This window comes from Tupaia chinensis, unplaced genomic scaffold (assembly GCF_000334495.1).
Source record: "Tupaia chinensis unplaced genomic scaffold, TupChi_1.0 Scaffold000636_1, whole genome shotgun sequence".
Lineage (NCBI taxonomy): Eukaryota > Metazoa > Chordata > Mammalia > Scandentia > Tupaiidae > Tupaia > Tupaia belangeri.
In genome coordinates, this window is record NW_006160157.1 from 1326897 (window position 1) to 1351432 (window position 24536).

Sequence of the window (24536 nt, forward strand, 5' to 3'; positions counted from 1 at the left end):
AATCCCAATCTTCTATAATGCGTTGTGGGCAAACCTATCTAAAATTTGGCTCAGAGGGAGACATTATTGTTCTGGACAACAAATAAATCTGTCCTCTTCTCCAGAGAAAGACACTAGCTCTGCCCTTCAAGGAGATGTGCTATACAGACATCCTCAAAAAGATAGCCTGAAACAAAATGTTGTCAGTGTCTGCTCACCAGTTGTATAGAAATATGAGAGATCCTTGGAGAATTATCTTTCAACAGTGGCAGCAGTGTGCATTGCAAATAAGGCATATTGGGAGTCAGGTGGATCTCTCTGAGAACAAGCGCCACCATTACTATATAGCAGCTTTCAGGGAGGTTGCCTAAACCATCTGAATTTCAATTTGCTCATTTGTTAATTAGGGAGGATATTACCTATCATATAGAATTGCTATAAAGATCAAATAAAATGTGCAATAAAGTAAATGGTAACTATGATTACATAGGTATATTACCCAGGTATATAATATTATAGTCTAAATGTTGCAATATAATCTTGTGTATTGTTTTATATTGCACTGCTTGCTAACTGAGATTGTATTTTTGTTTTGGCTCACAAGTCTTGTTGGGTTTGAAATGCTATTTAACTTGTTTTTGCTGAGCACTTCTTATCCTGGATAAAAAGATATAGTACTTGGGTTCCAGGTCTACCACAAACCAGCTGTGTAGCTTTAGCAAGTCATTGAAACAAATTGTTCAAGGAGGAGATTAGACAATAATTCAAGGACAGAAAAAAGATTTCTTTCAAGTGCCAAGACTGAGCATGGATAGGGACTTCCTAAAGTATTATGTTGGAAAAAATCTTGAGAGAGCTATGTCCTTGAGGTGCAGGACCAAGGGGTAAGGGGATTCAGTAGTCTGGAGAAGACGGAAATGTGTTAACATCCTTGACATTGCTTTACATATAAAAGTTGCTCAGTTAATACATGTTAGTTAATTAATAAATGAATGAACAAGCAATGTTTCTTGAATCCAGTGCCAAAGATTAAAAATGAGGACATGAAGTAATGAGTGAAAGAGGAAGAGGCAAATGAACCACTTTCCAATTTCACTTAGGATGAGGGGAATCCTACTTTTAGTTAGGCCATGACCTCTAAGCCAGGTTAAGTACTTCTGGAAATCCCAGCTGTTATCAGGCTGTATTTGGAGCCCAGCCAGCCTTTTTTCAAATAACCTGGTGTGCTGATGTTGCCTCTGGTTTCTCCTGGGCTCCGAATTACTGCTATGAAGCAGCTGCTCAAACACTTTAATGGCCACAATTAAACAATCCCAGAGGCTGACCTTTAGACATGGCAGTGGTTAATGCAGCCAACTGCCCTGGGGTCTGCCATCTTGGCAAAACTTGAAAGTCCAGTGTGACTTGGTCTTTTGTGTGGTTTCCCAGAACATGATCTAAGGGGAAATTGTACTTCCAATCGCTCTAGTAGAAATGGCAAAAACCTGGGGATGAGACAAGACTGTTGAAGGAATTCCAGTTTGCAGAGAGTGCTTGAGATGGATGTGGAAAATAGGCTAGAATGTAAGTCTCTAAGAGCAAAGGCTGCTTTTATTTGGTTCACTGCATTTTTCAAATGCATAGAATACTACCTGGTATATAACAGATGCTCAGTTAATACAAGGGGATATTGAAAAGTTCATAAAAATGCATATGATTAAAAAATCCCATGTATGAATTTCTACATTTTTTGCACCAAAACAAACTCATACTTTAATCTCATTTTCCACAAAATTTTAAGTCCCCTCATAGTTGTTGAATAAGTGAACAAAAATTGCCTTTATAGAATTCACAATCTAATACATATGAACAAGATTTTCATCTATGAAGGAAAGAAGTGTCATGATATGATGTGGTAAAAGCTAAATAGGAAAAGGAGAAAAGAATACTTTGAATGGTTAGAATGGCTCAGGCACGGCAGTACCACAGAGGTAACACAATGCTCGCAGGGATGACACACATGGGAAGGTTCTGAATTTGTGTTCGGAGACCTCCCTGAGCATGCAGGCCTTGTACATACCCATTATCCAGGGAGGGCTGAGGCTGGCGGTAGATCATGACATCAAGACCTTGTGGGTGCTCTCTTTTTCTCTCTCTCTCGATCTCTTTTTCTCCTGTCTCTGTCACTCATGGGAGAAGTAAAAGCATAATCTTTAAAAAAAAAAAAAAAAAAAGCTCCGAAATTTCTCTCTTAAAGTTACATTTGTGTTGAGAGAAGCATGTCAAGAAGGAGTCATTTGTGCAAAGATTGTGAGATGGGAAGATTTCCAGGAAGCCTATAGCAAGTAGGTACAGGCCCTTAGAAAGATTTCTAGTGAGGTAAGAGTAGTGAAAGATTCAATCTGAGTGGTAGATAGGAGTTATGTTATATACATTCTTTTAACCATGTTGGGAAAATTTGGGTTTTACTGTAGTAAATTTTAGTTTCTGAGGGGTGTCATAACAAATCACCACAAATTGAGTGGATTAAAACAGTTGAAAAGTATCCTTGTAGTTCTTGAGGCCAGAAGTCTGAAATCAAGGTGTTGGCAGGGCTGACTCCTGGAAGCTCTGAAGGAGAATGTTCAAAGCCTCTCTCTTAACTTCTGATGCTGTTGATAATCCTCACTGCTTAGCTTATATATACACACTACTCCAGTCTCTGCCTGTGTTTTCATGTTATCTTCTCTCCTCTTCTGTCAATGTCTTCTCTTCTTAGAGAATACTTGTCATTGAATTTGGAGCAATCCTTGGATAATCTAGGACAATCCCATCTTAAGTTTCTTAACTTGGTTACATCTACAAAGAATTTTCTTCCAAATAAGTTCACATTCACATGTTCCCAGTGAATATATCGTTTGGAGGGGTACCAGTCAATCTATGAGCCTGCATTTATGATGAAAAAACATTGGAGAATGCCATGTGGAGGAGTTACAAGTTTTACACTTTCATGGATAAACATTCAATTAGAGAAAAACAAAGGAAGAAGATATTGACAGTGAGAGGTGAACTGTTTAGCAATGGCATCAACTATGTGGAAGCAGGAGTAGTTATACAAAGTTTGAACTGGTAGTGATCCAGAGACTTGATGTCAAGGAAATGTGGAAATAGAGTATGGGTTGAAATGGAGGCAGTAATACCTAACATCTAGGACCCAGGATTACTGGCCTAATATCACACACATAGGTATTAAGTCATTGATTAGAAACCATGTTTTTTTTTGTTTGTTTGTTTTTGTTTGGTTTCTTTCCTCAGTGCTTCACTAGGCTTTCTTAATGCTTTTTTTTTTTTTTTTTTTTTTTCTGGGTGCAGTTGCCACTGACCATTCATAGTTGCTTCTTTTATGTCCTACTATCCTAGAACTATGCTCCTTTCAATGTAGAACTTACATACATTTTAATGTTCAACTAGAAAACATTCTGAAACCCCATCTTCCCTTTGCTCTCTATCGCCCTTCTGGTGTACTTTGGGGTCTACAATATGCATTGCTTGTGTGCTGTAAGTCCAGATTGCCAGAGGCAGGAAAAAAAAAACACTTTTTTCTCCTCTTGCTTTCCTTCTTTTAAATTTTTTTTTCCTTGCTGAAAATTAGATCTTGGCAAGGAATTCTTGCTTTCCATCTCTGAAAGCATTTCCAATAGTACATATAGCAGGTTTCCTTTAGGAGGGGAGAAAAAAATCTGAATCCAGTGAGTAGACAGCATGGACCAAAGCCTTCCCTCTGTAATTTGCAGTTTCCGTTACAGAAGGATGGAACCCAAGGTAGGATTTACAACTGGGAATCACATGCACATTTGAAGTATTTTCTCTTGAAAGTCTAAAGTGAAAAAAGTCCCAAGGTAGGACTATTGAGAATTCTAACTACTTGTCATTCTACCTATCTGATTAATAGGAGACTAAGAACAACTTTTTTATGGTGCAGCAAGAATCTGAATGTTTTAAAGAAATATAGGGCTTGCTGGAGGTTGCATTCCCCTATTTGCAAATTCCCTGTTACTTAAATGACAGGTGTCTGCTTTAAGTCTTTTTCAGTCACAAGTGATAGAAACATCTAACTCAAATTGGCCTAGCCAAATAGAGAATTTAATGGGTAACTCCATTGTAAAATTGGGGTAGTACAAGGCTCAGGTGTTGAAACAATGTCCCTGGAGTCCAATTTCTTTCTGTTAGTTTCACTCTGTCTATGCTGACATCATTTGGAGTCATTTTTCACCTCCTGGTGTCAGCAAGGACAGGGGACCACGAACCTCACAGTCAGCAATTCCATTGCTTCTGATTGGCTATATCCAGAGAAGGGGTCCCTGACCCCAGGACCACAAACTGGTACTAGTCCATGGCCTGTTAGGAACTGAGCTACATGGCAGGAGGTGAGCACCGAGAGATTGAATAAGACTGTACTTACAGCTGCTCCCCATCATTCATATTACGCCTGAGCTCTGCCTCTTGTCAGATCAGCAGCAGCATCAGATTCTCATGGAAGCTCAAACCCCGGAGACCAGTAGATGGTGTAAGGGTTATATTGCTGGACTCCCATGTAGTCGGCTATGGTTCAAATCCTGTACTCCATGACTTAAACCTCACGCTGGACAAGTGCACATGTGTTCCCAAGATCCTGAAAGGAGAATGGAAGAGAAGGAATTGTAGGAGTGATTTTTCACATTCTCTCTCTCTGTATCTCCAGTGAGTGCATATGCCTAGTATCAAAAAATCTCCCTTAAAAACAAAGAAGTGTAAATCCTTTGTGAATTGCACATATGTGGGAGCTAGGCAGTTTACTCCTTATGAGAATCTAGCACCTGAGGATCTGAGGTGGACCTGAGATGGTGATGCTAACACTGGAAAGTGTCTGCAAATACTGCAATGTAATAATAGAAATAAAGTATACAATAAATACAATAAGCTTGAATTATCCTGAAATCATTCCCCACTCCACCACTCCCCACCAGTCCATGAAAAAATCCTCTTCCACAAAACTTGTCCCTGGTGCCAAAAAGATTGGGGACTTGTGGCCTAGAAGATGCAGTTCTGGTTAATTAGGCTTGAGTCACATCCCATCCTCTTGAGGTGTGATAGAAGTCAATACCATTGGAATGGCGTAGGCTAAGGCATGGAGGGCGCATCAGTTCTGAAAAGCAAGTCGTGGAGCTGCCATCAAATAAGTAAGTAAATAAATAAATCAGGGAATGAATGGGTTGAAGCAAAATAACAGCCACAGGCAAATATTCACTCACTAGCTCTGTTATTATAGGAAAAGTATCCAGCCCCTATTCCTGTTTTTTCTTCTGTAAAGTGGAGACAATGATACCATCTTCATTAAGTAATTGAGAAGACTAAGTTAGTGTGTATAAAGCACATTAGAACAGTGTCCATCACATCTATGTTAACTTTAATATTTACTTAATTATAGTGGGGTCATTGTGTCTGCTAAGTTTTATATGACGTCAGAAGCAAAATGATATTGCAAATTCATAACCATGTACACAGAATGTGAGAACAAGCAGAAATTTCAGAGGAGATGAAATACATTGTGATTCTTATGGCTTATCACTTTACTGATGCCCCTTCTCCAAACCACATAATCAGTCAAAAAATTTTGGATGCATCTTCTTCTGTGACCTCCTGACTCCACTCTGACCTCTCACAGTTCAACCCCCACATCACAACTCACATAATATTTTTAAGACATAAATCTTCTCTTTATATCTCAGTAATTCCCCACAGAAAACTAGACTATGAAGAGACTTAAAAATATGTTTAAAAAAAGTACTAGGAAAAACTATGCATGAGTTTTAATTTTTTTCTTTGAACCAAAATAGTTGTATTTTAATTCCACTTTTCCATGGACTTTTTAAAGTTCCCTTATAAATGCACTTCCCAGTTACCTGATCTGTCTACCTCTATAATCCACTTATTTTCACTGTGCTCACAGTCCTTCAATTTGCAGCCTACCGATCTTCTATCTGTGTCTTGTATATGCCAACCTTGTTACAATTTTCTCTCTTTTTTTTTTTTTGGAAAGGTTTTTGCTACAGGATGTGTGCACTTGCCAGAAAGACAGAAAGAGACAGAGAGATAGAAAGGAAGAAATCACCCCCTAGGAAAGATGGTCATGTCACAATCCCTTCTCCTCCATTCTACTCTCAGGATCTTGAGAACACATGCACACATGCCCGGTGTGAGTTTAAGCCACCGGACTCGAACCGCAATCAGCTACATGGGAGTTCAGCGACATAACCATTATGCCAACTGCTGGTCCCACAATTTCTTTTTTATTTTATTTTGTTTTATTTTATTGTCAGAAGATGAGTGCTCACCAGAGAGAGGGAAAGCACCTTCTTCCTCCCAATGGGATGTGGTCATGTCACAGTTATGTTCTCTATTTCCCCATCCTCTCGGGATATTGGGCATGCACACACACATAGCCAGCATGTTTCTCCAGTTGCCAGGAGGTGGCTGTGGCTAGCCGTACAGGATCTGGCTTTCTATGCATAACCCTTAACTGCTGTGCAATGAGGCCAGCCCTACAATCTCCTTTGAGGATGTGCTTTAGGTTGTTACCTTCTTCTCACCATTCTGGTCTCATTTGAATGGCAGCTCCACTAAGAGACACTTCCTGAACAACACAGGTAAAGTATTTTTCTTCTCTTACCTCAGTTTTTCTGTATATTATTTAACCTTTTCTGTATCCCTTATATTTTAATTCATCTTCTTTCCTTTCTAATTTCTTTTTCTAGAATCAATTATTTAAAGGGGTAGTAAAGACAGAGGTGTAGGTAGTAAGCCTAGTGTTGGGGTTGCTTTTACCCTGGAGACATTTGTTAATGACTGAGAGGTCAATAGAGACTTTGGGAGTGTGAATAGCAGTATATAAATGATGGAAACAGAGATAAGGTCAAGTGACTTCCTCGGGGAAACCCTTTGTTTTGTGTTGGGGTCCTAAAGACTGCAAATTATAAGTAAGGGTAAAATGAAAGAGACAGTAGTTTATCCTTAAGTTGTCTCTATTACCAAAATGGAATTGAGGCAACTATTAGTACCCCCAAGTCCTCTATAGGCACGAATGTGAAAGACAATGAATGCCATTATCCTAGAGTTCGAATTATGTCTACAAACAATTTTGTGATGTAATTTCAATTATCAATAAAAGTTAACAGAAGTATGAAGACATGATAACGAGAATAAAAACCAGTAACAATAACAAAACAATAGGAATACAATCATAAGAACTCGGATACCTGATAACAGACACAAATTTTAAAACAACATTTACTATATTTAAAATTTTATCAGAGAAAGGAAGCTATTAAAAAAGAAATGTACTTTTGAGAACTCAAAGATAATAAAAATTAAGAATTCAAAGTTTGGATTTAAAAATAGATTAGATATAGCCAGAGAGAGAATTGGCAGACTGGAAAATATGAGAAGAAAATGTAGGAAAAATGAATAGAAAATAAAAGAGATAGAAAATAGAAGATACAGAGGCATAGAGGAGTCATTGAGTAGGTGTAACATAATGTAGTTGAAATCCTGAAGGGAGCAAAGAGGATAGGGCAGAAATAAATTTTGAGGAAACTTTTAAAAGCTGTTTGTTAAGACATAAAGTTAGAGATTACAGAAATGAGAACAATTTTAAGAATTTTTGTTTTTCAGAAGAAACCCATAGCCAAGAAGCAAAAGAATAAGGATAAATTGTTTTTGAAAGAACAAAAGACTGAGAACTAGGATCACAAAAACCAAAACCAAAAACAAGAAACAAAAGAGAAAAAAACAGTGAGTACCAGAAGACAATAGCTTGCTATTTATAAAGTGTTAAATGAAAATAAGCGTCAACTTAACTCTCTGAATACAAAGTATTGGTATTTTTACAAACAGTAACAGAATTTGTCATTAGCAGAGCCCTTCTAAAGGAAATACTAAAGAGTGTCTTTGCATATATAAGAAAAATAATGTCAGATGGAAAGTTGGAGATAGAAGAAGTACAAAACAAAGGCAATGGTAAGTATGTGGCATATTAGAAAGAATATTGACTATGACAATATGATAAATAATAATGATATAATACTATTCATATTAATGCAATTTTTTTTGTTTGAAATATATGTATAATTAAAATGTATAATAACAATTACATATTAATTGGAATGGGGAAGGAGAGACTGAAAATATTCTAAGATTATTGAAACTTCCAAAAATAAAGAGAAAGAACTAATTAATATTTTATTTTGATATGCAAATGATGTATACTGTAGTGTCACGAGTAGTGAAAGAATAATTTTCAAGCTAATAGAGACAAAGTTATAATGGATAAAATTAATCCATAAAAGGCAAAAGAGAAAAAAGAACATTAATATTTGCAAATGATCTAAATGTTCCAATTAACTAAGAAAAATTGTCATATCAAATAAAAACAATTCATATATATATGCTATTTACAGTTCTTATGAAATATAAAGATTAAAAAACATTGAAAGTAAAAACATGGAAAAAGGTATAAGATGCAGATATTGACCTAAAGATAACTGGTTCAACCATATAGTAATATCAAACAACACAGTCTTCAAAGTAAAAAGTGCTTTAGTATATGTAAATGAGAACAGTTCCTAATATAAAATATTAAATTGCACAAAAAGATATGAAAATTGTAGGTTTGTATGACTCTAATAACATAGCCTTAAAAATACAATATATAAATTGACAGAAAGTGGAGAAACAGACAACTCTCCACAGTCACAGTGTGAGATTTTGTCATACCTTTCTCAGTGACCTTAGGACAAGCAGAAAATATGTCATAAGGAGACAGACATTGAAATAGTTATATGGTTATTCACCTTGTATTAAGTCACTAATGTGTATTTCAGATTTTTTCTGTGTATGTATTATGTTTCAAAATAAAAAAAATCACTATAATAATATAGACTATACTTATTTAGCTTTCACCTGTGTCAAGCTCAATATTTCTAAAACTAAACTCATCCACCTTAAATCTATTTTCCCCCCCAAATTTAGTACTGATAGTACTTTCACCTACCCAATCACTCAAGCTAAAATCATAGGAACGATACTTAATTTCTTCATTTCATTCATTCCCAGGATCCAGTGAATGGGTGGTGTGAATTTTATCTCATTTCACTCTAGTTTATTTTTTCTATTAACACTAACAAGGAATATTAGTTCAGGCTGCCATCACTTTTCACCTTAATTATTGGGTCTCAGCTTCCAGGCTGGTTCCTGCTTCCATCAGTAACACTGCCAGAGTAAGGCTTTTCTGTTCTGTTATGTTTGATTTATATTCCATCATTGTATATCTCTATAGTGTACATGTGATTTTTTCAACACATGTATGTAATATCAGATAAAAAATAATATTGACATGTCTTTTTCAACAGAGGACTTCACATTCTTTTTTCTGTTAAATATTTTTTCCCTTTGCCCCTCCTACCCAACATGGAATTATAGTAAGGTTTTCAAAGCATTACCTTAATGCTTAAAAATGTAGCATTGATTTTAAAATTTATGTTTAGCACTAATTAATTGTATGCTGTTAGTAAGGCTGCTTATCTCTTTGAACCTACAATTTACTCTTGTATAAATGGCTGTAACATCTAGCTGGCAGAATTGTTATTAAAATTAAGATAAATTTACATATGTATATATTTGCATAGATATCCCATATCTATAGGTAGGTATTGTTATGTCAGATTTGGCTTAAGGTAATTCTTTAATAAATGGTAGCAGTTTATAGTTTACTATTATTCACATCCAAACCCCTGCTATAATATATTATAGTTATAATTATATATATATGTTTTTTTCTGAAAAATATTTTATTGCTTAATTTCTACTCTCAAATTTTATGTTATCCAGAGGTATTTTCTGTACACTTTTCTCTATATTGGCAGTTCTTAATCTTAGCTCTAATTAAGTGCACCTGTGGAATTTTATAAGCATAAAGAAAAATAAAAATGTTGAGATTCTACTTAAGGATTTGGATTCAGAAGTAGATATTTACAAAAACTTTCCACAGATAACTGGAATTCAAGCGGTCTGCTATATTCTCAGTTTCTTAGGCGATCTCATCCATACTTGGTTTTCCCAGCACCTGTAGACATCTAAAAGCATGTTTACAGTCTTCATTTTGATCCTAATTTCCCTACTCACACATAAAGCTGTCTCCACTTGGATGCCCAAAGACTGGTCACACTTTACATGCTGTATCTTCTCCATCTAATTTTCTCCTTTTCCTGTATTTTCAGGAAATGTATGTCAATGTATGACACCACGATCTACCCATTACATCAAAAACTTAGCCTGGAATGCTATTTATAATATATTATGATTTGTGTATGACGTCAAAGAAGATTTGCCTGTAATCCCACCTCTTAATGTGCTTTGTTCACAGTGTTATGTATTCTTCTAATGAGGAATTCGAGTGCTTCTACACCTTCTTTGTAAAATAAGTCAATTAATGGATTTTGAAAATGCCAGATTGCTAGACCAAATATGTATAAAAATTTAAATATGATAAATGAGCCATTAAAATTATTCTGAATGTGGTGAATTATTTAGTAACTAATATTATGGTAAATACTGGGTCATCAGGAAAGTCATGACACATTTTTGCATAGAACAATACGTCATGATTTTTTCAACAACCTGTAAGTTAAACATTTGATAAAAATTTTAAAAATCAGGGTCTTTCACGTCTCTGAGCACTGCTACAGAGGAAGGAAAGTTTGAAGATATAGCAAAGGTGGACAAGGCCCATTATGAAAGAGAAATGAAAACCTATATCCCTCGTAAAGGGGAAACAAAAAAGAAGTTCAAGGATCCCAATGCGGGAACCAGCAGTTAGCATAATGGCTATGTCGCTGGACTCCCATTGTAGTCGACCACGGTTTGCGTCCCAGACCCGGTGGCTTAAAACTCATGCTGGGCGCGTGTGCGTGCGTGTGTGCCCAAGATCCCAGGAGGAGAATGGAGGAGAAGGGATTGCGGCGTGACCACCCCCTATGGGGGGTGATTTCTCGCTTTCTGTCTCTATGTCTGTCTCTGACTGGCGAGCACACGCGCCCTATAGCGAAAACCTCTCCAAAAAAAAAAAAAAAAACCCCCCAAAAAAAAAAAAAAAAAAAAGGATCCCAATGCACCCAAGAGGGTTCCTTTGGCCTTTTTCTTTTTCTGTTCTGAATGTCACCCAAAAATCAAAGGAGAACATCCTGGCCTATTCATTGGTAATGTTGCAAAGAAACAGGGAGAGATATGGAATAACGCTGCTGCAGATGATAAACAGTCTTATGAAAAGAAGGCTGCTAAGCTGAAAGAAAAATATGAAAAGGATATTGCTGCATACTGAGCTAAAGGAAAGCCTAATAAAACAAAAAAGGGAGTTGTCAAGGCTGAAAAGAGCAAGAAAAAGGAGGAGGAGGAGGAAGACAAGGAAGATGAAGAAGGTGAGGAAGAAGAGTAAGATGAGGATGAAGAAGATGACGATGAATAATTTGGTTCTAACATAGCTTTTTTTCCTTGTCTATAAAACATTTAACCCCCTTGTACACAACTCACTCCTTTTAAAGAAAAAAAATTGAAATGTAAGACTGTAAGATTTGTTTTTAAACTGTACAGTGTCTTTTTTTGTATAATTAACACACTACTGAATGTGTCTTTAGATAGCTCTGTCCCAGTGATATTTTCTCTCTTTTTTGGGGGGGGAGGGGAGAGGTTTCTGCTAGAGGGTATGTGTGCTTGCCAGAAAGACAGAGAGAGACAGAAAGCGAGAAATCACCTCCCAGGGGGGATGGCCATGCCGCAATCCCTTCTCCTTCATTCTCCTCTCAGAATCTTGGGCACTTGGGCACGCACACACACGTGCCTGGCATGAGTTTAAGCCACCAGGTCCAGGACTCAAACCGCGGTCGGCTACATGGGAGTTCAGGGACATAGCCATTACTCTAACTGCTGGTCCCACTGGTGGGCTTTTCAATAGCCACTAACTTTGCCTGGTACAGTATGGGGGATGTAAGGGGTTGTAAATTGGCATGGAGATTTAAAGCTGATTCTTGTTGGTGCATAGCACAAGGTAGTTATATATGGGGATGGTAGTTTTTTTCATCTTCAGTTGTCTCTGATGCAGCTTATACAAAATAATTGTTCTGTTAATTGAATACCACTCTGTAATTGCAAAAAAGTAGTTGCAGCTGTTTTGTTGACATTCTGAATGCTTCTAAGTAAATACAATTTTTTTATCAAAAAATTTTTTTAAAATCATATTGTTCTCACATGTACCATACTATAATATATTTTAGATAAATTAATATGTAAACTTTGTCAAACCAATAAAAAGTAAATGTATTTAAATTTTTTTTTTTTTTTTTTTTTTGCTAGAGAGTATATGTACTCTCCAGAAAAAGACAGAGAAAGAGAGAAGGGAAAGTGAGAAAGTATCCCTCAGGCGGGTATGCCCACACAGCAATTCCCTTTCTTTCATGCTTCTCTTTGATTTTGAGCATGCATACCCATGTGTGTTTTTGATGTGTTTCTTAAGTTGCCAGCTGTAGGACTCAAACAATTGGCCATGTGAGTTAGCTGCCTTAACTACCATATTGCCAGCTTGTTTAAATGTAGTTGTCTTGAGATGAGAAAATTAAAAAAAAAATTATACTAAATTTGGGAGACTTAAGGTAAAGAAGTGACAGACTTGACCACATAAAAATTAAAATAAAAAAGTTCTATTTGACAAAATGACAATAAGCTGGTAAACACTCATAATATTTATGACTATATGATAAAAAAATCTCATATAAGGAAAAAAGGTGTAGATCACAATAAAAAATGTGAGGACTTGAATAAGCAGATATATGGAGTGAATTAAATAAAATAATATAAATAGTAAGATTCGTACTAACCAAATATGAAAAAATATAAGGATGATCTACATATGAACAAATGTCCATGGTTGTGATCTTCCAGTGGATGTACAAATTGATACACTGTCTCCTTTGGGCAATATGGCATTGTGCATCAAAATTTGAAATATTCCCATCTTTAATCATGTACTTTTACTTACAGAAATTCACTCAGAAATAATTGGCCAGGTGAACTAAAAGATAGCCGAAAAATATTTATCAAAGTTCATCTTTTAACATGAAAAATAGGAATAAGCATACTTTGACAAAAGATTGGTAAAATATGTTTAAATTAGACAATATGTGATTATAATAATTTTATATACATGGAGAATACCCATAAAAAGAAATAAGTAGTAGTGGTTTGGTTTCTGTTTAGAAAATTACAGTTATACAGAGTCCTAGGGAGGCAGCCACTAAAGGCAAGAGACTGTGAAGCTCCCTGTCAGTTCGCTGCTAAGCAGATCTGGCCCTTTGGATCCTCTTGTGCCCTCTGCCCCTCCAACGCCTTTCCAAATTCCACCAGCCAGCACAGTAGGGTCTCAGAGAAGCACTTGCTAAAGGCAACCAGCTATGCACTCCTCACTGGTGCTCTGATCTAGGCCTTTGAATCCTTTTTTTTTTTTTTTTTTTTTTTTGTCCCACTGCCCAAAGAGTGCTTTTCAAAGTTCTACCAATGTGCACAACTGAGACCCAGGGAGCCAGGTTCTTTCCGATTCTGCATTTCACTAGCCTAGAGACTGGTTGTACTTCTTTCTGTACTTACATATTTCTAGTCCAGTTCCAGGTGCATCTCATCCTGAAAGGTCATTAGAAGATCCAAGCACCTGAATCTGGGTTGATATACCCTACTCTGATTGAAAGACACATCCTCCTACCAAAGAACACATCTGGGAAGAAGAACTGTTCTTTTTCACTGACACTAAACAACTCATTCAAAAAAGTAGAAAGAAATGTGTACTTCACCAGATGACTAAAAACCAGTGCAGAAGCACAAGAAATAGGAAAAACAAGAAAATACTTCTCCCTCAAAGGAACACAATAACACCTTATCACCCACAGACAGCCAATAGGACTCACAGATAAGTCAGAAAAAGAATTTGAACTATTTATGGTGACAAAACTAAAAGAGATGCAAGAGAAAAGAAACAATGAACTCCAGGAAATGATAAAGTCCTTCCATGACTTGAAGGAGAAGGTGGATACCATAAAAAGGAATCAAAATCAAACTGAACTTCTAGAGATGAAGATGGTAATACAAGTTCCTGTATCTATAGACAGTTGTCATTATGTCATATTTGTCTTAAGGTAACAAGAAAATAAAACTTCCCTCAACAGTATTAATAGCAGATTAGAACATGCAGAAAATAGAATCTCTGATTTCAAAATGTCAATTATACCCAAATTAATCTACAAATTTAATGAAATCCTAATCAAATTACCAGAGATGTTTTTCACAGATTAGGAAAAAGCAATTACAGAATTTGTCTATAAGACCTTTTATTGCCAAAACAATACTGTGCAAGAATTGTGGAGTAAGAAGCATCTCACTCTCAGACCCCAAAAATATTACAAAGCTATGATAATCAAAACAGCATGGTATTGGCATGATAACAGGAATGTAGACCAGTGGAACAGAATAGAGACCTCAGAAATAACCCCCAAACAAGCAGCCTACTGATTTTTGACAAAAGGCAGCAGACAATCCAGGCGGGAAAAGAAAATCTCTTTTGCAAATGGTGCTGGGCAAACTGGGTATCCACCTGCAGAAAGATGAAACTGTACCCCTATCTCTTACCAATAGTAAAATAAACTCAAAATGGATCAAAGATATAAACCTAAGATCTCAAAATATAAAACTACTGGTAGATAACACAGGGGAAACTCTGGGAGACATCAAAGTAGGCAAAGACTTATTTAATAATAAATAAGACCCTCAAAACACAGGCAGTAATCCCCAACAGCAGACAATTGCGGTTACAACAGGTTAAAAAGTTTCTGCACAGTAAAAGAAACAAAACTTACGGTGAATTGATAACTCTTGGAAAGAGAAAACATATTTGCAAAGTACACCTCAGAGAAGGGACTAATAACCAAACTATACAGGAAGCTTGAGAAGCTTATCCGAAAAAAGATATTAATCCAATAAAAAGGTGGGCAAATGAACTGGACAACTCTCTAAGGAAGACATATGAACAGCCAAAAAGTATATAAAAAAATGCTCAACATCACTTATCATAAGGAAGAGGCAAACTAATACCACAGTGAGATACCAACTAACCCCAGTCAGAATGACTAAGAAAATAAAAAATTGATAAGTGCTGGTGATGCTGTGGTGAAAAGGGAAGTCTCCTACACTCCTAGTGGGAATGTAAATTAGTAGGGCCACTGTAGAGAATGGTATAGAGGTTCCTCAAAGACATACAGATAGAACTACCATAGGATTCAGCAATTTCCCTCCAGGTATTACCCAAAAGATAGGAATACACTCACTGAATGGGGCTGGCAGGTGGTGAAGTGGTTAAAGGTGCTGGACTTCCACATAGTCAATCACAGTTCAAGTCCTCGTCCTGGTGGCTTGCTTTCTCACTTACCCTCTCTCTCCCTCTCTCTCTCTGTCTGGTCAAACTGGAAAATAATAATAATAATAATAATAATAATAATAAATAAGTTAAATTTTAAAAAAGGAATATATTCAGTGAGAAAAACACTTGCAGAGACCAGCAGTTGGTGTAATGGCTACGTTGTTGGACTACCATGTAGTCTACTGTGGTTCCAGTCCCAGACCTGGTGGTTTAAACTCACACCAGGCTTGTGTTCATGTGTGCCCAAGATCCGGAGAGGAGAATGGAGGAGAAGGGATTGAAGCATGGCCCAGGGCGGGGGGGTGATTTCTTGCTTTTTGTCTCTGTCTCTGTCCATCTTTCTGGAGAGCACATGCACCCTAGAGCAAAAATCTCTCAAAAAATAAAGAAAAAAAATGAAAGAAAAACGTTTGCACATCTATGTTTGTTGCAACATTATTCACAATTTCTAAGACATGAAATCGATCCAAATGTCCAAGAACAGATGAATGGATTGAAAAAGTGGGATACTATGGAATACTATTTAGCCATAAAAGACAAGACCCTGGCATTTGATAGAAAGTGGATGAATATGGAAGATTTACTGCAGAGCATGCCAGATTATTAAAGAGAGGCATTGTATGATCCCACTCAACGTATATCGAATGTATGCACTCTATGACAGAAAATGAAAGATTGGGACATATAATAGCATGGAGAGAACTGTGGACATTGGAGACAATGTGGGAGGAAGGTAGAAAATGGGAGCATGTAAGAGAAAGGGAATCAAGTGGAAAAATAAGAAAAAAAGCAAAACATTTAAGAAACAAAAAAATGGAAAATTATCTGTTGATATGTGTACGGTGATATCTTTGATTGGACTAGTGCACAGTGTATTCATGCTAAGAAATTTTATTTTGTGTGTTCTAATAGTATACAGTGATTGAATGTAAAAAAAATAATAAAAAAGCTATCTTATAAAAAAGAAAATTAAAAAAGAAAAGAAAAAGAAAATAACAGCTATGATAAACTCTATAATGTTCCCAATGGTTTCCTTTGTAAAATGATGTTATGTGAAAATTTTTACTCTATTACTTTTCTAATTTCCTTTGTTTAGTTCAATAAATATTTATTATTTTATTATTAGAAAAGACAATAAGTCTCTTTTACATAAAAATAAAGGGAAATAAAATGGATACTGAGTTCTGGAATCGTGATTTTCTTATATTTGTCATAATGCTGGTACTGCCAGCAAAACGTTTGAACTATCTCATTCTATCAGCTAAACATGAAAAAATACATTTATTTCAATAATCTATTTATTGTGCTTACTTTCTAGGAAGATGGAAAGCAAGGCAAATGGAATAGAAGCTTATATATATTGTTCACTGTGTGATAAATATTGCATTAGGTATCTGATATGCCAAAATAATTAGTGTTTAAATTGTGGTCACATTTGGGAAATGGCTATTACCTGCTACATGAGCAGGAGGAATTAGCTTATTGTACATATTCTTCTGATATACAGAAATGATTTTTCAGTAACTACCAACTAGAGTCAAAGTTAAATCTCTGCAATAGATTTTTTTTAAAAACGGACTCATTATTACACCTTTCTAAATGTGGCATGTGTTTTAATTGGCAATTAAGGAATGCCTAATGCACTATGGGGCTTAAGAATGACATCTGGGAACAAGGGCAGGTGTAATGCCTGAGATAACCACTTGTTCTTTTAATCTAGACCCCAGGAATTACACAAGGTATGTGTCAATTACCTTAGGAAAACCTGAGTCCTTTAGTAGTGTTTTATTCTAACCTGTTCACTTGACACATTTATTCTAATTGGTATTACTTTGCAAATAGCTAAAAATATAAAAATACTAGTGATTGCCTCATTAATATTCAGGAGCCTCCTATGAGGGAGGACAAACTAAACAGCTGGCTTCTTCCCACCTAGGCTCACAAGAGAATTGTCTAAGTTTGCATCACCAATTAGTAGTAGCTGTATAAAAGACCCAAATATAAGGTATAGAATATAGTTTTAAACATTTTTAAAGAAAATAATGCCTCAATTATATTGCTTCCAGCAGACTATATAGAGTTAGGTGAAAGGATGACAAAGTTTTCTTGGTTGAAACTTGCCTCTTCTTCTGGCCTATCCTATCAATTGAGCAGTGGCCACCCTAGATTTTGAACTCTAGCAGCCACCAAATGATGACATTTTGGGAAAACATTTTTGAATCTTATTTCTGAATCTGTGAATCCGAATGACAGTAATACGTACTTCACATGGTTGTAGTGAGGATTAAATGAGAAAATGATCAGGGAAATGTCAATCAAAATTAAAATGCAATTTCATTTTTGTCCATAATATTGGCGCAAAGTAAAAAGATTAGGACAAGTCTTTCAAGATTGTATGGAAATAGACATTCTTGAATTCCATTTCTGGGACTATAAATTGGTAAAAAATTTATACAAGTATTTTGACAGTATCTTTTCGACTTCTTTCAATCCACTATTTCAGTGCTTGAAATCTATATTACGGAAATCCTCACATGATTTAAGGACAGATGTATGGCATGTTCATTTAAGCCTTTTTTAAGCAAAAATTTGAGAGCATTTAAACACCTATCACTAAGAAAGTGGTTAAATGTGTTAGAGTAAAACAAGCTGTAAAATTCCATATAGCCTATATGATGGAACCTTAAAAAGTTCATGAAAAACAAAATTAAACTATGAGTTTATTTTGGTACTTCCCCAATTTCAAAATCCCTGCATAAGCTTTTTCATGATATACTTTTTCCATGTACTTTTAGAAAACTCCTGGCATGTAATGATGTACTTGACTTGGAAGATTATTCAGTATGTATCACTGAAAGCAAAAGGCTAGTTACAAGATCACACATAGGGGTGATAATATTTCTGTCCACAGAAAAAGAGAGAAAGAAAGGGAAAAAAAAGTCAGGGAAAAAAGGGAGGAAAGAAGGAAAAAATATTTGTTTGTTTGTTTTTATATAGAGACTGAAAAACACGCCATGAAATTATGAATAATTAACTTTGTGGAATGTTATTGGGAAAAAGGTTTCAATATTTATTCTATACCCTCCTGTAAGGTTATTTTTTTAAAGTGAATATAGACTAATTTGATAATAAAGATATAAAATGAGTCAGAGAGGAAAACATAATTATGTGAAAGCACTGGTCACTTAGTAATCATTTCTAGTTCTCTTTTTTGTTCTAAAGATTTCTTTTTCTACCTCCCTTTCTCCCTATTTCTCTTCCTCTCTTTTTAAAAATATTTTAAAATATTGTTTTGCTGTCACCAGTAATTCAGGGCCAGATTATATATTGACCCCTTTTATATTCATTCAAGTTCCTTATGTCTACAGAGAAACACCCAGGTCTGTAGGAAGGCACTCAAGACCACTCATATTCCAGATAATATGATTAAGCTAATGTGATAGACATAGAAAGATTTCAGAGAAGTAATGAATGACTATAGGAGAATAATACATTTTTTTTACAGAAATTCTCTTAACTATTCTGCATTATGCATGATCTTTTTGCATTCTTAGTATCTTAACTATTGGTGTAATTTTGTAAAATTGCATGTGATCTATAATGGAGCACCACTGAATTTTATAACCTTCTGCACACAAGACAATTGCCCTTATGCCAAAAGCTCTAATGTGAAATTGTCACCCATACTGCTCTTTTTGTTATAACTCATATAAAAGAGTACTATAAAAGATTACATAGCTGCCTCATTAAAATATAGGCTTTGTACTGGGTCGTCAGGAAAGTCATGATACATTATGGCATAGAAAAACAGAAAAAATACGTCATGACTTTTCTCATGACCCAATACAATTTTTATTGAGTGAACAAAAAAACAATATTTAGTTCTGTCTGATGTAATTATTCATTGAGGAATACTATTTTAAATGGCGTCACATAATTATCATGAATGGGGTTACATGCCAGACTCTGCTCTAGAGTCTGGGTATAACAGTGGTAAATAAATGTCCTGCTCTTGGTGACCTATAGTGGCACAGCAGTATAGACCTTCTGATGCTACCGCCACATGGAAAGGTCCTGGGTTTTTGTTCTGAGGTCTCCCTACACCAGCTCCACACACATGTGCAATGATGGAGGCTGACAGGCTGGAGATGGATGGAAGCCATAAAGACATTGGGAATCTCTCTCTCTCTGAAGCAATAAATAACAAGAAGAAGATTCCTGCTTTTTATATAGTATTATCATCATCCAATATTCTTCTTTTCTTTCTTTTGGCATGCATATCCTGATTTCTTCCTTTGGGAGATGTAAATATACCACATGCAAACTATTAATACATGTTCAGGTAAGTCTTTTCCCATATCTGAATCTAGAAGATTAAGAGGAACTAAAGTAGTCTTGGCCCACTAGGGCTTTATATTCCCCTACCTGCAGTGAGAGTCACAGATGGTCATGAGATCCAAACCAAGCAAATCAGTGCTAAACCCAGGGTTTTCTCTGGAGAGACAGGAGACTCTTTTTGCTTTCTCATTGAAATCAAAATTTTGAGGACTTAAATCCAGAGCTTTCAATGGACTGCTAGGTGAAATTTGAGGGTAAAGTCAACAGAAAGAAGAGCATAATGGTGAGGTAAAGAGAGGCTGCAGGCTGGTAGATGCATGAGCCCCTGGATCAAGTTGCACCTAAAGCCAATCATGTCTTGGGGGTTTTCAGTGAAAATAAGAAAATAAGTTTCCTTATTTTCTTAATCAGGTTTGAGGTTTCTGTGAGTGAGTGATTTGGATCCCTCAAATTCTAATACAATACATTATATTGTTAAACATTACTTTAAGCATCTGGCAAAAGATTAAAATAGCTATAATTTTTTCAACAAAATTGTCACAAGTAACAAAGATAATATTTAAAAAGTTTTAACCATTAGTTGCAAAGTGTTTTTTTAAAACAAATGTCAATGCTTGTTTTTGCCAGTACACAGGAAATGTGTCAATTATCTTCTAGTGGAAAAAAGTTCAGACATACATTTATGGTCCAGTCAAAAAAATACTCATTGGTTCTTGGGGAACCAGCAGTTAGCGTAATGGCTATGTCACTGGACTCCCACGTAGTCGACCGTGGTTCGCGTCTCAGACCCGGTGGCTTAAAACTCACGCCGGGCGCGTGTGCGTACGTGCCCAAGATCCCGAGAGGAGAATGGAGGAGAAGGGATTGCGGCGTGACCATCCCCCCTGGGGGGTGATTTCTCGCTTTCTGTCTCTATGTCTCTCTCTGTCTGTCTGGCGAGCGCACGCGCCCTACAGTGAAAATCTCTAAAAAAAAAAAAAAATACTCATTGGTTCTTATCATGATCATAACCTTTGGTATAAATAGACAATGATTTGATAATCTTTATTCCAATGTGATTTTCAAGGCAGCCCCCCAAACAGGACTAACAATTAGGAACATCAGACTATGGAGATGGGAGAGCTGTTTTCTTCTGATCACAGGCAGAATTTGTCACTCACTCATGTTGAATGTTCGTTTCTTTTTTGCACATATTCAGTGTCTTCCTCAAAGTAATCACCATAGGTATAATCAATATAAGATCTAATTCATTCAAGATGTTGAATGATATCGACGCCTTTTTGAACTTATACCTTGTGCTTAAAAAGTGTAATATATTGGGTTGTTGGAAAAGTCATGATGTATTTTTCTATGTGTCGACTTTTCCAACAACCCAACATTTTCAGGGTAATATCAGTAAGACACACAATATAGACTGACTAATATCCGTAGAAGTATGTAGTTCCAAAGATTCATCATATTAATACAGAAATATTTAATTGTGTTCAAAATTTTGTAATTATGATTTATGAGGTGACTTTTTGAATTTCAGAGATGAGACAATTTAGGTAGGAGGATAATTACAACATCACTCTCCTCTAAGGAGAGATGATTTTGAAAGTATTTGAAAAGGGACTAGATGTTAATAAGAACATAATTTCCATAATCTTGGCACTAAATGACTAGGAGCCAATCCAATGGACCCAAAAAAAGGTTGGTGATGCCTACAACCACAACTTGTTTAAAAGATTTGAAAAATTGAAAAACATGATCCAAATATGTCTCCATTTTGGAGTCTACAGTGAGTAGTTTAGTGGCATGCTTGTTCTTGTATATTTCATAAAACCACCTTGCTATTTTGGAAATCATTTTTTTAAATTTCAAACTTGGAAGAACTAAACTGACAATATAATATTAACACATTTACATGATGAAATATGTAGATACAATCTAATTTCTGCAGACTGTAGAATCAGAGGATATTGATCGAACAGGAGGAAGGCCTGATATTTAAAACCTTAGTCATAAAAGCTATTTTTAGAATAAATTTTCCCTATTTCTTTATTAAAATAGCTGAAATTAATTTATAAGTGTCTTACATCTTTTTATAGGGAGTATATGTATATAGACTTCTGAAAATAAATCTAAAATGGGAGATCAGGTCAAAGGCCATTTAGAGTATAAACAGCAAATGTTTATGTGCAAAATAGCCATCTGGTCACTTAGTTTTCAAAATGAGGTAAATATCAATATCCCCATTTTACAAATAAGAAACTGAGGCTGAAAATGTACTTACTCGAAGGTCTACAGGTAGTAAAAGGTAATAAAGGTCAGGAACCAAAGACAAGTCTGTCTAAAATAAATCTCACTTTGTTATCTTCCTAAGCTTTCTAGTCTGATCCTTCTGAATCTTAAGTGTTATACCGTGAACTTCCAGATTCTTGTTGTTAATATTGTCCATTTCCTACTTTGAGGTTTCCTTTGTATTTTTAGTAATTCTAAATCATATCATTAAAGTAATTCTCTATAGACTATCAACTCCATTTCCTTGTAATATTCTATTGTTTTACACAGTGCTCTGAATACTAATATGTGATAGTAAAGTCATAATGAAAATCTATCAGGATGAATCATGAAATTTCTGCTATCGATGATGTTACATCAGAGGACACATGAAGGAATATATTTGGGAAATTTGGGGGAAATCTGGAGTCTTTTGAAACCATGCCAATTGTGAATGCCTTGACTGCTATGATGCAAAAAGTTCAAAATTTCAGAAGTAATAATAGTAATCATACTACCTAACCTAGATAAATGTTGAAAGCCCTTTCTGTGTGTCAATCATTAGTCTAAATATCACATTTAATTATCACATTTAATTTTTATAAAAATCATAGATACTATCATGACTCTTTTATAGAAGAAGAAACTGACCTTAGGAAAATCAGGTGACTTCTCCAGGCTGCCCAGTAAATGGTGGAGGTGCAAAAACATCCCCTTGGTGGAACTGGTGTACAAAGGCAACAACTGTTATTTCATGTTTTGTCTCATTTCAGAGAGGCAGGGCCTGACTTTTTGTATTAATACTAATAGCTATCTTTGCAATCTTGACATGTAGGAGACTTTGCATGGTTTTGTGGAATTCTTGAACCAAAAAAAAAAACAAAAACAAAAAGAAGAAGAATATTTTGCAACTGTTTAGTACTTAACAATTTTCAGTGTTTGAGAAATGTGACTAAACTAATTTTACTTTCAATATCTAAAATATTTTATATTTAAAAGATACCCAGAGCTTGAAGTTTAGTTTCAATTTATCATTATAAAACAATTGTGTCACTTCAGGAATTATTTTTAAAAGATATGCATTAAGATGATGTTTCAGTTTGATTTGTGAAAGACTGGCATTTTAAAATGTAATAGACATCCCTAAGATGACTTGATTTAAAATGCTTCATTGAAAAAGGAAAAACATTTGAAGTAGAAAGGGAAATTTGGCACGTGTGAGTTGTTAGCTGGTAAAAATAGGTGTCTAATTCTGGAGGAATTCATTATTAAGTGCTTCACAGTGAGAAGACAGAAACACGATAGCCCACCACCCTTTGTGTCTGTTATTTTGCAGTTGCTCATAATGTCAAATTTGATAGAGAAAGTTAGTATTCAATAATAAGCAATAGAACCTACTTTTTCTCCTCTCCTAACCCCCCAGCATTTAATTCTCCAACCTGACATCCACAGAAAACATGCACACACACATACACACACTTATGATGCGCACATGCACACGCATCATAAAGAGAGGTTAGAAGAAATGCAAGTCACATTTGCAGGTCTAGATGGGCTTTTGTACCTGAAACAATGAAGGGCAATACAACCGAAGCAAATGGTGTGCGTTCATATATATGTCTTTTTAAGATTCAGGCAATTAAAAGTTTTAGAACTTTACATATGCCGTGTAAAATTTTTAAACCCCCTCCTTGCAAAAGAGAACACTGGAAGAGTCCCAAGATTTTCTTTCAAGAAACATCATATTAATATTCTTGCGTATTTGAGATTTAACATTTCATATTCTTTCCTCTGCACCTTTTATTGTTCCTATTTACAGTGCACCTGAAACACATTCTGTAATTGGCAGAGAGCCCAGATTTTCCATTTAGGAACAGTTTGATGATTTCACTTTTTCTTCTTCCTTTTTTTTTTTTCAAACAGCAGGTGCTCTACATTGTAAACAATGCCAGTCGCCATAATATTATTAGCTTTTGAATTTTTATTACATTCCTGCCTCCCTACATATTTTAAACTTCAGTGCAAGGAATTTTTGGCACCAGCTCAGCAAGCTTCTTATTGCATAAGGAAGATAGATTCTAGCAAATAGAGTGCTTCATTGTCATTTATAATTAGAAAGTGTAAGATTTACCTAATCATAAAATCACCCAATATTTTCAGGTTTGTTTCTAATTTTCTAGGCAATACATTCACATCTGTCCCATGCAGAATGCTAATTCCCTTTTGGTTGCATTAGTTTCACAAATGTTTAACCCTTCCCTCACCCATTGTCTAAATATAGCTCTACTTATCCAGTTTATCTTTACTGTGAAGACTGTAGTTAAAAGCTACTTTTATTTTTCTCTAACTCTTCTAAAGTGACCAAAGTTTATCATAATCAATGCATTCAATTGAGCTGTTTTAGCAATCAATGTGTATCACTGCATGATCAATTTTGCTTCAGCAGACAGCA